The following is a 16,400-nucleotide window of genomic DNA, read 5'->3' on the forward strand; positions in this document are numbered from 1 at the left end:
ATTTAAAATTGAAAAGGGAGTTCATTCAGTAGAGGGAATGGAGTGTTTGGAAGATGTAGCAGACTTGCTTATCGTTCGGTACTGACATATTAAAGAATAAAATCAAAGAACAAAATTCTAGCAAATTTTAAGATATTTACAATTCCAAAGTTGTTCTATGCAGTAGTTCAAGAGGTCATTTTGTAGGACGAAATAGATTTTCATGATCGTTACTTACTGACATATTTATGACTAAAATGAAAGAATGCAATTATCGTAAATTCTCAGCTATTTTTAATTGGAAAGTGAGTCCATTCAGTAGAGCGAAAGGAGTCTTTGGAAGATGAAACAAACTGTTGCTAATCCTAAGTTATAGAGATGCTTAAGAATAAAATGAAAGAACGTAATTGTCGTAAATTCTCTGGTATTTTCTATTCACAAGTGAGTCCATTCAGTGAGGTGAGAGGAGTGTATGGGAAGTGAAGCAGTTCTTTGCTGATCGTTAGTAACTGACATATTAAAGAACAAATAGAAGGAACGGAATTTTCGTAATCTGTAAGATATTAGCTATTGAAAAGTAAATACATTCAGTAGGCGAAAGGAGACTATGGAAGTTTAAACATATCACGGGGCTGATCGATGGTTACTGACATATTTTGAAAAAATGAATAATTGAAATCTTCTTGTATTGCTAAATATTTAAAATTTAAAAGTGACTACATTTGTGAGCGAAAGGAGTGTTTGGAAATTGAAGCAGACTCTTGTTGATAGTTAGTTGAAGACATACATAAGTATAAAATGAAAGAAGGAACTCTCGTATATTGTCAGATACTTACAATTGAAATGAGAGTCCATTTAGTATAACAAAATGAGAGTTGGGAAGCTGAAATAGACTCTCATGATCGTTGGTTACTACCATACTTAAGAATAAAATGGAAAACGGAATTTTCTTAAATTGTCGGATGTTTACAATAGAAAGGTGTGTCCATTCAGTACAGCGGAAATAGAGTATGGAACATGAAACAGTCTAGATGATCATTGGTTGTCAACATATTCAAGAATAAAGTCAAAAGAACTAAATTCTTGCAAATTGTAAGACATTATAATTGTAAAGCAAGTCTATTCATTAGGGCGAAGGGAGAGTTTGGAAGCTGAAATATACTGTAACGATCGTCATATACTGACAATATGAAGAATAAAATAAAAGAACGGAATTTTCGTAAATAATCTTATATTTACGAATGAAATTGAGACAATTCAATAGGCCGAAAGTAGTGTTTGGAATATGTAGCAGACTATTGCTGATCTTTAGTTACTGCCATTTCACATTAATGAAAGAACGGAATTATTGTAAACTGTCAGATATTTATAATCAAAAAATTAGTGCATTCACTAGGGGGAGAGGACTGTTTGGATGGTGAAGGAACTTTTGCTGATCGCTAGTTGAAGACATATTTGAATATAAAACGAAAGAACATCATCGTCGTAAATTTTCAAATATTTACAATTGAAAAGTGAGTTCATTGAGTACGGGGAAAAGAGTGGAAAATGTAGCACTTTGTGTAAAATGAAAGCACGAAATTGAAGTAAATTGTCAGCTATTTACAATTTGAAAGTTGTTCTATGCAGTAGTTCAAAAGGAGAGTTTCGAGGAGGAAATAAACTTCCATGTTACTTAGGTAGTGACATAAAGATGTATAAAATGAAAGATCGCAATTGCTCTAAATAGTCAGATTTTTACAGTTGAAAAACGAGTATATTCCGTAGGGCGAAAGGAGTGTTTGGAAGATAAGGCAGCCTGTTGGTGACATTTAATTGAGGACATATTTAAGAATAAAATGAAAGAACGTAATTGTAAATTATCAGATATTAAGTAATGAAAAGAGAGTCCATTCAATAGGCCAATGCAGTATATGGAAGCTAAAGCTGACTCATGGTAATCGTTTCTTACTGATAAATTTGAAAAAAAAAAAAAAAACGAAAAATCGAAATTGTCATATGTACTAAGATTTCTAATAAGATTTCTAATTGGAAAGTGGGGAGCGCGGTGGCTCAGTGGTAGAGCGTTCACCTCTGGTGCTTGGGGTCCCGGGTTCGATCCCAGCCCCCGCCAAGTGAACTTTGTGGTGGACAAACACCGTGCTCGTGGGTTTTCTCGGGGTTCTCCCGTTTCCTCCCACTTTCTTCATTCCACCGTTTCACTCATCTCTCATCATCACCGTCTCCTTTAGCCTAACCGGCATAACCGTGGGACGTAAAACTTAAAGATTTTTTCTAATTGGAAAGTGAGTCCACACAGTAGGGCGACAGGTGAATTTGGAAGATGAAGCAGAGTAGCTCATCATTACTTTCCAACCAATTTAAGGATAAAATGAAAGAAAAGAATGCCTGTGACTATTCAAATATTCACAATTGACGAGCCAGTGCATTAACTAGGGGGAGAGGAGCATCTGAATATCTACTTCGGCCAGCCAAGATTATAATCAGAGAAAATATCAGCCCCGTGAAGGGTCTTCGCGTTCTTTAAGCTATTACTATACCTGTCCTAAATATTAACATAGTCTATCTGATATCTTCCGCTGTCTATTGGGGATTTCCGTGTATATCTTCTTTTCTTGTAATGATTGAACCAAGTGATTAATTTTATTCTCAAATATGTCAGTAACTAACGACCAGCAACTTTGCTACAACTTCCAAAAACTCATTTCCCCCTACTAATTGATATTACTTTTCAATTCTAAATATGTGACAATTACGAAAAATACATTCTTTCATTTTATTCTCAATAATGGCTTCAACTTTCGATGAGCAAGATTCTGCTTCAATTTGTAAATACCCTTCTCCCGCTAGTAAATGCACTAAGTTTTCAATTGTAAATATCTCACAATTTACAGCAATTCGTCTGTTTCATTTTATTCTTAATTTTTGGAACGTAAAGATATGCTATTGTGCTTCATCTTCCAAACTCTCTTTCACCCTACTGAATGTATACACTTTTCAATTGTAAATATCTGACTATTTTCAACAGTTGCGTTCTTTCGTTTTGTTATGTATATGTCAGTAACCAACTATCATGAAATTCTATTTCATCCTCCAAACCCTCCTTCTGAATAGAACAATTTTGAAATATCTGACAATTTATTTCAATTTCGTGCTTTCAATTTATTCTTAAATATGTCAGTAACTAACGATAAAGAACAGAGTGCTACATCTTCCAAACACTCTCTTCCCCGTACCGTATGAACTCACTTTTGAAATGTAAATATTTGAAATTTACGACGGTGACGTTCTTTCATTTTCTTCTCAAATATGTCTTCAACCAGCGACCAGCAATAGTTGCAATACCTTCCAAACACTCCGCTGCCCCTAGTGAATTTTGATACTTTTCGATTATAAAAATCTGACAATTTAAATAATTCCGTTTTTACAATTTAAACACTACGTTCGCCCTTTGAGTTGACTAATTTCATTTTTAAATAGAACATAATTTACAACAGTTCCAGTACTTTATTTTATTCTTCATATTGTCGGCTACTAATGATCGTGAGAGTATGTTTCAGCTATCAGACTTCTTTCGCCCTATTGAATCGACTTGTTTCACAATTGTAAATGTCTGACAATATGCGAGAGTTTGGTACTTTGATTTTATTCTTAAATATGTTGACAACCAAGGATCAGCTAGTCTGCTTCATCTTGCAAACTGTGTTATCGACCTACTGAATGGAGACACATTTCTATTGTAAACACCAGATAATTTACGAAAAATCCCTTTTTTCATTTTATTCTTAAACATGTCAGTTAGCAACATCCATGAGAGTCTATTTCAGCTTCCTAACTCTCATTTCGCCTTACTGAATAGACTCTCCTTTCAATTGTAAATGTCTTAGAACTTACGACATTCCGTTCTTTCTTTATATTTCAGTAACTAACGATCGGGAACAGTTTGCTCTTTCTTCCCAACACTACTATCGTCCTACTAAAGGGAATCTCTTTTCAACTGTAAATATCTGAGAATGTAAACAATTTGTTCCTATCATTTTATTCTTAAATATGTCAGTAACTAACGAGCAGCAAGAGTCTGCTTCATCTTTGAAACACTCACTTTAATCTACTGAATGACCTCGCCGTTTAATTTTAAAAATGTGCCTTCATTGATTTCATTCTTAAATTTGTCATATATAATGATCAGCTAGAGTCTGCTATATCTTCCAAATACTCCTTTCGTCTTACTGAATGTACTCACTTTTCAATTAAAAATATGACAATTTACGACCATTAAGTTTATAATTTTTTTTTTTTAAAGTAGAGACTAACGATCAGCAAGGGTCTGCTTCATATTCCAAACACTCCTTTCTTTCAAGTGAATGGACTAAGTTTTCAATTGTAAAAATCTTGAAATTTACGTCAATTCCGTTTTTCCATATGTTCTTAAATATGTCAGTAACTAACTATGATTACATTCTGCTACATGTTCCAAAGACACCTTTCAACCTACTGAGTGGACTCGCATTTGAATTGCAAATATTACAATTTACTTCAATCCGTTCTTTCTTTTTTTTTACAACTCAGTGACTGACGATCAGCAAGTGTCTGCTTCATCTTTGAGACTATTTTTGTTCTACTGAATGGAATCTCTTTTCACTTCAAAATGTCTGACAATTTTTGACATTTCCATTCTTTCACTTTATTCTTAAATACTCAGTAAGTAATTATTACGAAGAGTCTGCTTCATATTCAAAGCTATCCAATTGCCCAACTGAATAGTAACAGTATTCAATTGTAAATATCTGACAATTTACGACAATTTCACTCTTTCATTTCACTCTTTTATGTGTCTCCAATTCACGGTCTGAAAGAGTCTCCACCATCTTTCAAACACACCTCTAGCCCTTCTAAAAAGACTCACTATTGAATGTAAATAAGTGACGACGTAAGACAATTCCGTTCTTTCATTTTATTGTTAAATAAGTCGGCAAGTAATGATCAGCAAGAGTATTCTGAAGCCTGCAAAAATCCTTTTGCCCTACTAAGGGAAATCATCTTCAATAGAAACTGTTTGACAATTTACGACAATTAATTTCTTTCATTTTATTCTTAAACATGTCAGTAACTAACGATTAGCTAGAGACTTCTAAATATATGTAACACTCTTTTCGCCATAATGAAAGCTCTCTCTTTTCAATTCTAAATATCCGAGAATTTTCTATAATTCAGTTCTTTCGTTTTCTTCTTCAATATGTCACTCCTATTCCCCTTCTAAATGGACTCACTTTTCAATAAAAAATATCTAAGTTACGATAATTGCATTCTTTCATTTTATTCATAAATATGTCAGTAAGTAACGATCATGAAAATCCATTTCGTTCTACAAAATGACCTCTTGAACTACTGAATAGAATAACTTTGAAATTGTAAGTATCCTACAATTTACTAGAATTTTGTTCTTTGATTTTATTCTTTAATATGTCAGTAACTAACGATAAGCAAGTCAGTAAAAAGCGATATGTCAGTAACTATATCTTCCAAGCACTCCTTTCCCTCTACTGAATGAACTCCCTTTTCAATTTTAAATATTTGACAATTTAAGACAATCACGTTCTTTTATTTTTTCTCAAATATGTCTTCAACTAGCGATCAGCAAGAGTCTGCTTCACCTTCCAAACACTCCTGTCCCATTGGTGAACGAACTAACTTTTCGAATATAACTATCTGACAGTTTACACTAATTCCGTTTTTCCACTTTATTCCCAAATGTCAGTAACTATTGATCAGCAAGAGTCTGCTACATATTCTAAACACTACTTTCGACCTATTGAATGATCTCAATTTCATTTGTAAATATACACAATTTACGACAATTCCATTTATTTTTAGCTTCGTAATTGTTGCCAACAATGTTCATGAGATTATATTTCTGTTTCCCAGATATTCATCAACCTTTTGAATCGACTTCTTTGGCTATTATAAATGTCTGACAGTTTGAGACAGATTGCTTTTTTTTATTATTGTTGTTAAATATGTTGGCAACTAATGTTCAGCTAGTTTGCTTCAGTTTCCAAACTCTTTTTCGCCTACTGAATGAAGTCCCTTTTCAATGTATATATTTGACAATATGCGACAAATAAGTTGTTTTATTTTATTCTCAAATATATCTTCAACTAGTGAACACCAGGAGTCTGCTTCACATTCGAAACAATCCTTTCTCTCTAAAGAATGATCTCCCTTTTCAATTGTATTAATCTGACAAACAAAAAATTTTCGTTCTTTCATGTTATTCTTAAATATGTTGGTAACTGACGATCAGCAAGAGGCTACTTCATCTTTGAAACACTCCCTTCGCCTTAGAGAATATCCTGTGTTCAAATGTAAAAATTTGACTATTTACGACAATTCCGTTTCTTCATTTTAATCTCAAATTTGTCAATAAATATTGATCACCAAGAGTCAGATACATCTTGCATACACTCTTTTTGCATTACTGAACGCACACACGTTTTAATTGTTAATATCACAATTTAGGAGAATTCCATTGTTTCGCTTTGTTCATAAATATATCAGTAAGAAACGATCTGCAATAGTCTGCTTCAGTTTCCATACTCCTTCCTCCTGCTGTGCCTCATTTTTCAATTGTAACAATTTGACAATCTAAACAGTTCCATTCTTTAATTTTATTCCTAATTATGTTAGTAATTAACGAACAGCAAGAGTCTCCTTCATCTTTGAAACACCACCTTCACCATACTGAATATTCTCACTTTTCAATTGTAAATATCTGGCAATTTACGAAAATTCCGTTGTTTCATTTCCTCGTTAAATAGGTCACTAGATAATGATCACCAAGAGTCATCTTCCAAGAGCTTCATCTTCCAAACTCTGCTTTGGCTTTACGGAATGGACTCACTTTTCAATTGTAAATGTGTGAAAATTTAAGACAATTTCGTTCTATCATTTTATTCCTAAGAGTGTCAGTAAACTACAATCAGCAAGAGCCTCTTCAGGTATCAAATACTATCTTTGTTCTACTGAATGGACTCACCTTCCTATTGTAACTATCTTACAATTAACTTAAGTTGTTTGATTTATTCTGAGATATGTCTGTAACTAACGATCACCAGATGTCTTCTTCAATTCCGAAACACTTTTTTGGCCCTGGTGAACGCACTCACTTTTCAATTGCAAATATGACAATTTACCATTATTACGTTTTTTTTGTTAAACAAGTCACTGAGTAACGATCAACTAAAGTTTGAATCAACTGCCAAACACTCCTTTCGCCCTACTGTATGGACTTGTCTTTGGAAAATGTCTGACAATTTACGACAAATCCGTTCTTTCATTTTATTCTCAAATATCTCAGTAACTAACGATTAGCATGAGTCTCCTTCATATTTCTAACACTTCGTTCGCCATGCTGAATGATTTCAATTTTTTAAAATATGTTAGTTACTAATGATCAGCAAGATACTACTTCATCTTCGAAACACTCCTTTCGTTCTAGTGAGTGCGTTTGCTTTTCAATTTAAATATCTTACTATTTACGACAATTCCGTTCCTTGACACTATTCTGTCTTTGGCATATCGTTACTTTTCTCAGATAACCTGTCCGTATCATTAGAAGCACTCTCTCAGCCATATTATTGATTGTCTGTTTTGTATTGAAATATTTCTGCATGAGTTGCATAAATTCTTGTTCAGCACAGAGATCTTTTCCTCTAATTAAAAAATCACATACATTACTTCCTCAACAAGGGAATCACAAACTGCACTATAATTCACATGATCACTAAGTAGCCCCTTCTTCATGAATTCCTTGACTAGATAATCTCCGCTTGGCTCTTTTTCTACGATGCTGTAAGAGTTGTGAAGAGAGAGGATGTACTTTTAGTAGACATATCCTCACAAGAGGAACTGTGAAGTACACAATTTTAGTATTTCTGAAATTCCGTTCAGTGTTTTGATCTTATTCTTAAATACGACAATAAGTAATAATCACCAAGAGACTGTACATACTGGATTCATTATCCTGTTGTGAATATCTACCTATGACAATTTAGTTGTTTCATTTTTTAAATATGTCCTCAACTAACGAACAGCAAGAATCTGCTTAAACTCCTAAACACTTTTTATGATTTACTGCATACACTCAAATTCAATTGTAAACATCTGACAATTTACGACAATTCTGTTCTTTCATTTATTTCTTGTATTTGTCAGCAACTAATGATCAGCAAGAGTCCACTTTAGCTCCCAATTCTTCCTTCTCCCTAACGAATAGACTCGATTTCAATTGTAACTATCTGCTAAATTACGAGAATTCCGTTCTTTCAATTTGCTCTTAAATATGTGAGAAGGAAACGACGAGCAAAAGTACGCTACATCATCCAAACACCCCTTCGCCCTACCGAATAAACTCATATTTCAATGTTAGATATTAGTGAATTAAGGACAATTTGGTTCTTACATTTTATTTTTAAATATGTCTTCAACGATCGAGGACCAAGAGTCTGGTTCAGCTTCCAAGCACTGCTTCCGCCCTACTCAATTAAATCGCTTTTAGATTATAAATAACTGAAAATTTACCACAATTGCGTTATTTCATTTTATGTCAATAACTAACGATCAGATAGAGTCTGCTTCATCTCTGATACACTGTTTTCGCCAACTGAATAAATGCACTGTTCAATTTTGAGAATCTGATAATATACGACAATTCCATTCATAGATTTCATTCTTAAATTTTTCAGTAAACATCTCCCAAACACATTTTTGGCCGTACTGAATTGACTCACATTCCGATTGATAATATCTGACAATTTACAACAATTCAATTGTTTCGCTTTGTTCATAATTATCGATCTTCACGATTCTGCTTTATCTTCCTAAAACTCCTTTCGCCTTACTCAATGTCCTCACTTTTCAATTGTAAATATCTGACAATTCCGTTATTTCATTTAATTCTTAAATAAGTCACGAATAGTGATCACCTAGAGTTGGCTACATCTTTCAAACTCTCTTTAGGCCCTACTGAATGGACACTTTTCAATTAGAAATATATTAAAATTCACGACAATTTCTTTTTTTTATCAAAATAAGTCAGTGAATAACGATCAGAAAAACTCTGCTTCAACTTTCATAATCTCCTTTCGTTCTGCTAAACGAACTCACTTTTCAATTGTAAATATCAGACAATTTGCGTCAATTCCGAAATTTCATTTATTTTAAGTATGCCAGTAACTAACGATCACCTAAAGTCTACTTCAGCTTCCATACATTCTTTTGCCATAGTGGGTTGAATTGTTTTTCAATAGAAAATATATGACTTTTTTCGGCAATACCGTTCTTTCATTTTATTCGTAAATATGCCAGTAAATAGCGAAAAGCAAGTCTCTGCTTCATCTTCCAAAAGGTCCATTAGACCTACTCAACGGACTCACTTTTCAATTGTAAAGACTTGACAAAATACGAAAATTTTGAATTATCATCTTATAAATTGTCAGTAACCAACGATTACCAAGAGTCTGCATTTAACTTCCAAATACTCCCTCCGCCTACTGAATGGACACACTCTTCAATAGCTAATATCTGAAAATTTACAACAATTCCGTTCTTTCTAATTATTTTTTAATATATCTTAACTAACGATGAGGAACAGGTAGCTTCATCTTCCTAACACACCTTTCGACTTGCTGAATGAACTCACTTTTCAGTTGTAATGATCTGCCAATTTAAACCATTCCGTTCAATAATTCTAAACTTAAATATGTCAGTAACTAACAATCAGCAAGAATCGGCATTATCTTTGAAACGCTCCCTAAGCCATACTGAATGGCCTCAATGTTCCATTACAAAAAACTGACGATTCAAAACAATTGCCTTTCCTCATTTTATTCTAAAATTCGCCAGTTAATAATGATCAACAAGAGTCTGCTACATCTTTCAAAAACTCCTTTCCGTTACTGTATACACACTTTTGAATTGTTAATATCTGACAGTTTACGAAAATTCCATTCTTTCATTTTATTTTCATATACGTCAGAAGGTAATTACCACCAGGAGTCTCCTTCCTATTCAAAACACTCCTTTTGCCCTAGTAACTCAACTCACATTTGTATCTCAATATCTGACAATATCTGAATTTACGACAATTGCGTTCCTTAACCGTATTCTTAAATATGCCAGTAACTAACGTTCACCAAAAGTGTGCAGATCTTCGAAACACTCTATGACCTGAGTGACTTTATCTCCTTTTCCAGCTTTAAAAATCCGACAATATATGACAATTCCGCCCTTTTATTTTATTCTTAAATATAAATCCAACTAACGATGTAGAAGGGTCTTCTGCATCTTTCCAACACTCCTTTCGCCTTAGTGAATGGACTCACTTTTCAATTGCTTTGTTTTATTCCTTTTGTACGCTCTGCCATAGGAATCTTACTGTCTTAAAACTGCTCCCATTTTTATATTAGTTAAGATTTATAATCTATAATGGTGCATCCTTACATTCAGGCAATATTAGGAGCTCAAGATGACTCCTATGTTAGTACCTTTTGAACTACGGGAAAGCATGTATGATAAGCAGGGACGCTGTGCGTTAAGTGGAGACAGAGGATAGGTTGTTAGTAGATTTATCCTGATAAGAGGAAATGCAAAGTGCCTAAAGCAAGTCTTTGGGAAATTCCATTCCTTTTTTTCATTTTATTCTCGAACACGTCAGTAAGTAATGATGACCAAAAGACTACTGATTGGAGTCACTTTCCAATTATAAATATCTGCTATGACTATTCTTTTTTCATTTTTTCTTAAATATGTCTTCAACTAGCGATCAGCAAGAGTCTGCTTAAGCTTCCGAAGCTTTTTTCCCCCACCGCATCGACTCGATTTAAATTGTACAAGTCTTACAATTTTCAATTCTTTTCTTTCATTTAATTCTTCCATTTGTCGGCAACTTAAGATCAGCAAGAGTCCACTTAGGGTTCCAAGCATTTGTTTGGGCCTATTGAATGGACGCACGCTTCACTGTTAAATACCTGACAATAAACGAAATTTCGGTTCGTTGATTTAATTCTTAAATATGTCTTCCATCAACGATCGTTAGGCTTAGCTTGCAAACACTCCTTTCGTTTTACTGAATAGAATTGCTTTTCAATTATAAATATATGACAATTTACGATAATTCCGTTCTATCATTTTATTTTGAAATATGTCAGTAACTAACCATCAGTAAGAGTCTGCTTCAGCTTTAGCATAGAGAATGTCCTCAATGCTCAATTGTAAAAAACTGACAATTTAAGACAATTCCGTCATTTCATATCATTCTTAAATTTGTCAGTAAATGTTACACTACATGTTGTAAACACTACATTCACCTTACCGAACGCGCTCAGTTTTCAATTGTAAGTACCTGACAATTTGCGATAATACCGTTCCTTCAGCCTATTTTTAAATATGTCAGTAATTAACGATCATGAACAGTCTGTTATATCTTCTAAAGTCTCTTCCCTTCGTAGAGAACGGCCTCACTTTTCAATTGTATATATCTGACAATTATACGAATATTTCACTTTTATTTTTTTAAATATGTCAGTAACTAGAGATCACCAGGAGTCTGTTTCAACTTCCAAACCCTCTCTACACCGACTGAATGCACTCATTATCAATTGTAAAAATTTGACAGTTTACCATAACAACGTTCCTTGACTTTATTCTTAAATATGCTAGTAACTAACGTTCAACAAATGTCTACTAGAGTTTCGAAACACTATATCACCTGACTGACTTTAACTCTTTTTCCAGTTTTAAATATCTGCAAATATATGGCAATTCCGTTTTTCATTTTAGTTTTTACTATGTTTCCAACTAACGACTACAAGGGTCTTCTGCACCTTCGCAACACTGTTTTCGCCTTACTGAATCACTCATTTCCCTCTAAAAATGAACTCAATTTTCAATTGGTAATATTTTACAATTTACGACAATTACGTTTTTTTCATTCTATTCTCAAATATGTCTTCCTCTAGAAATCAGGAAGAGTTTTCTTCGGCTTCCAAGGACTCCTCTCCCAATAGTAATTGCACAAACTTTTCTATTCTAACTATCGGACAATTTACAATAATTCCGTTCTTTCATTTTATTAGCAAATGTCAGTAACAAACAAACAGCTAGAATGTGCTACATATTCCAAACACTACTTTCGTCCTATTGAATGGTGTCAAATTCATTTGTAAATATCAGAAAATTTACGACTATTACATTCTCTAATTTTTTTCTTCATAATATGGGCAACTAACAATCTTGAGAGTATATTTTAGCTTCCAAACTCTCGTATCACTCTATTGGATCTACTTGCTTTACTATTGTAATTGTCTGACAATTGGCAAGAGTCTGGTTCTTTGATTTTATTCTTAAATATGTTGGCAACTAATAATCAGCTAGCTTGCTACATTTTTCAAATTTTCTTTTCGCCTACTGAACATCTGACAATCTAAACAATTCCATTGTTCATTTTGTTCTTAAATGAATAAGTAACTAACGATCACCAAGAGTCTCCTTCGTCTTTGAAACACTCTCTTCGAAATTCCGAATTACCTCACAGTTTAATTTTAAAAATCCGACGAATTACGACAATTCAAATCGTTCATTTTATTCTTAAATCCTTCAGTAAATAATTATAACCAAGGGACTCGTACAGCTTCCAAAAACACCTTTTGCGTTACTCAATGGACTTGTTTTTCAATTGGTAATATGGGACAATTTACGTCGATTCCATTGTTTCATTTTATTTTTAAATACGTCGCTAAGTAAACATCCAAGAGCTGCTTCATCTGCAAAACACTTCTTTGGCCCTTGCGACTAGACTCACATTACAATTTTAGAAATCTGATTAATTAAGCAATTTTAGTTTATCATTTTGTTTTTTAAAAAAATCTTAGGATCAGCAAGAGTCTCCTTCGTCTTTGAAACACTCTCTTCGAAAAGTCTACTACAGGTTTCAACACTCATAACATTCTACTAAATGCTCTCACCATTCAATTGTAAATATCTGACAATTGACGTCAATTCCGTTCTTTCATCTATCCTTAAATATATTAGTAACTAACAATCACCAGGACTCTGCTTCCGGTTCGAAACACTCCTTTCGCCCTATTGAATGCACTCACTTTTCAATTGCAAATATGACTATTTACGACCATTCCGTTTTTCCTTTTTTGTAAATATAGTCTGGTAGTAGCGATTAAGAAGAGCCTGTTGCATCTTCAAAACACTCCTTTCGTTATATTCAATGGACTCACTCTTCGATTGTAAATATCTTAACAATCTATGTTAGTATCGCCCTACTCAATGGATGCACTTTTCTACTGTAAACATCAAAAAATTTACGAAAATTCCGAGTTTTCATTTTATTCTTAAGTTCTTCACTAACTAACGATCATGAGAGTTTATCTCAGCTTCCAAACTCTCCTTCCGCCTTAATGGATAGACTCTCTTTTCAATTCCGTTCTTTCATTTTATTCTTAAATATGTCTACATCCAAAGATCACCACTAGACTGGCTTAGGTTTCGAAAACTCCCCTCGGCCTAGTGAATACACTCGCCTTTCAATGGTAATTATCTGTCAACTTACACAATTTCGAACTTTCAATTTGTTCTTAAATATTTCGGCCAGTAACTATCATGAAAGTCTATTTCATATTCCAAACTTTCCTCTTGCCCTACTGAATGGAAGAACATTTAAATTGTAATTATCTGACAGTTTAGTACATTTCCTTTCTTTCATTTTCTTCCCAAAGTATGTCAATAACTATCAATAAGCATGTGTGCTACATCTTCAATATATTGGTTTTCCACTGCTGGAAAAGCTTACTTTTCAATTGCAAATATATGACAATTTACGAAAATTACCTTCTTTCATTTTATTCTAAATTATGTCTTCAAGTAGCGTTCAGCAAGATTCAACTTGAGCTTCCAAATACTGATATCCCCATAGTGAATGCTCTAACTTTTAAATTGTAAATATTTGACAATATACAACAATTTCTTTCCTTCATTTTATCCTTAAAGGTATTGGAAACTAGTGATCAGTTAGTCTGCTTCATGTTCCAATCTCTGCTTTTGCCCTACTGGATGTACGAATTTTTCCATATGAAATATCAGATAATTTACGAAAAATGTTTTTTTTTTCATGGTATTTTTAAGTACATCATAAAGTAATAATCATGAGGGTCTAGCTAAGCATCCAAGCACTCCTTTCGCTTGACTGCATAAACTCTCTTTTCAATTGTAAATATGTGACAATATACTACAATTCCGTAATTCATTTTATTCTTAAATATATCTCCAACTAACAATCAGACGGTGTCTGCTTCTACTTGCAAATACTCGTTTCGTCTTACTGAATGGACTTACTTTTCAATTGTAAATATCTGGCAATATACGACAATTGCGATATATCATTTTTTAAATACACCAGAAAGTGACGATCACCAAGCGTCTGCTTCAAATTCCAAACTCTCCCTTCGCCTACTGAATGGACTCACCTTTCAATTGTAAATATTCTTAAATATCTCAGTAACTTACGATTAGTTTGGATTTGTTTCATATTTCTAACACTGCCTTCCTCATACTGAATGTCTTCACTTTTCAATTATAAAGATATGCAATTTTCGACAATCTGTTGATACATTTTATTCTTATATATGTCGGCAACCAAAGATGAAAAAGAGCCTGCTTTAGCTTCCAAACACACTTTCGGCCTAGTGAATAGACTCGCTTTGTATTTCAAATATCTGACATTTTACGACATTTGCGGTCCTTCATTTTATTCTTAAATATTTCAGTAGCTAACGATCAGCAGAATTTTCCTTAATCTTCCAAACACTCCTTTCGCCCTACTGAATGCACTCTTTTCGAATGTAAATACTGATAATTTAAACAATTGCACTCTTTGATACGATTCTTAAATAAGTCTTCAACAAAGGACATCCAAGAGTCCGCTTTGCTTCTAAACCTCTTTCAACCTTGTAAATAAGCGCTTCCAAACATTTTTCAACTTGCGGCACACTACGGGTGTAACTTGAATTTTCGCGGCACACTCATACATATTATTATTAGTAGTAGTAGCATTAAATAGAAAATACCGTGGTAATGTTTTTCTGTGATTACTGACCTCCTTCTGACATAGAAGAAAGTTCGATCACTAGTTTTTCCCCGTCGTAAATCATTATACTTATTTTTCATTGTAATTCAAAAATAGAAAACAATTCCATTGAAATATAGGACTCAGGATTTTAAAAATACACTTCCTTTTTGAAGACTATATCAAACCTTTCACTAAGGAAGATCACTAAAACAAACGAACAAATCTTTTGTACTTTTAAAACAGGTGGGGGGGAATTTGTATGAGGGTTTGCTTTGTCGAAAGGGTAGAATGAGATTTTAAAATTTCAAGTTAAAAAATAGCCTGTAACAATAAAGAAGCAATAATTATCATAACAATGATAATAAATAATTTTTTGAACATTGAAAATGTAGAGACAAGTAACAGTTTTTAAACTTATAAATTATTAACATGGTTAATATACGTCACAATTTTTAAATATTAATAAAATTCAATTTTCGAAATACAATCTGTGTAGTAGTAATGTATGTATATACAAAAATATATTACAATTACAGTAAATTTCCATTGTAGAGGTTCATGGTAATGTGAAATACAAATACACATTTTCCTGTCTTGTAATTTGATTGATATGTAATTATGTCTCATTTTCTAGCGGCACACGAGTGGCCCATTCGCGGCATACTGGTTGGGAAACGCTGCTTTAAATACTCTCACTTCTCATATGTAAATATTTCACAATGTAAGGCTATTCCCTTCTTTCATTTTATTCTTAAATTTGTCAGTAAGGAAAGATCACAAAAGTCTATTTCATCTTCCAAACTCACATTTAGTGGCACTAAACACAACCATTTATTGTTTATACAAATCTGACAATTTACAACAATTCCGTTGTTACATTTCATTCTTAAATATGCCAGTAACTAACGATGAACAAGTGTCTGCTACATCTTCCACTACTTTCGCCCTATTGAATGGACTCAAAATAATTTCTAAATATCAGACAATGTACGGCAATTCCGTTCTTTCATTTTTTCTTAAATATGTCGGTAACAAATAATCTGCTTTTTCTACTACAGCATCGTCGCTTTCGTTTTACTGAATTAACTCACTGTTCGATTGCATACATTCCAATTTACGTAAATTACGTTTATAATTTGTCAAAATAAGTCAGTGACTAATGATCATGAAGAGTCTGCTCAACTTCAAAACACTCCTTTCGTTCTACTTAATGGCGTCACTTTTAATTGTAAATATGCGCCAATTTATGAAAATTCCGTTCATTCACTTATTCTTAAATATGTCG

Source organism: Thermobia domestica, chromosome 5 (assembly GCF_964235325.1).
Source record: "Thermobia domestica chromosome 5, izTheDome1.hap1.1, whole genome shotgun sequence".
Classification (NCBI taxonomy): Eukaryota; Metazoa; Arthropoda; class Insecta; order Zygentoma; family Lepismatidae; genus Thermobia; species Thermobia domestica.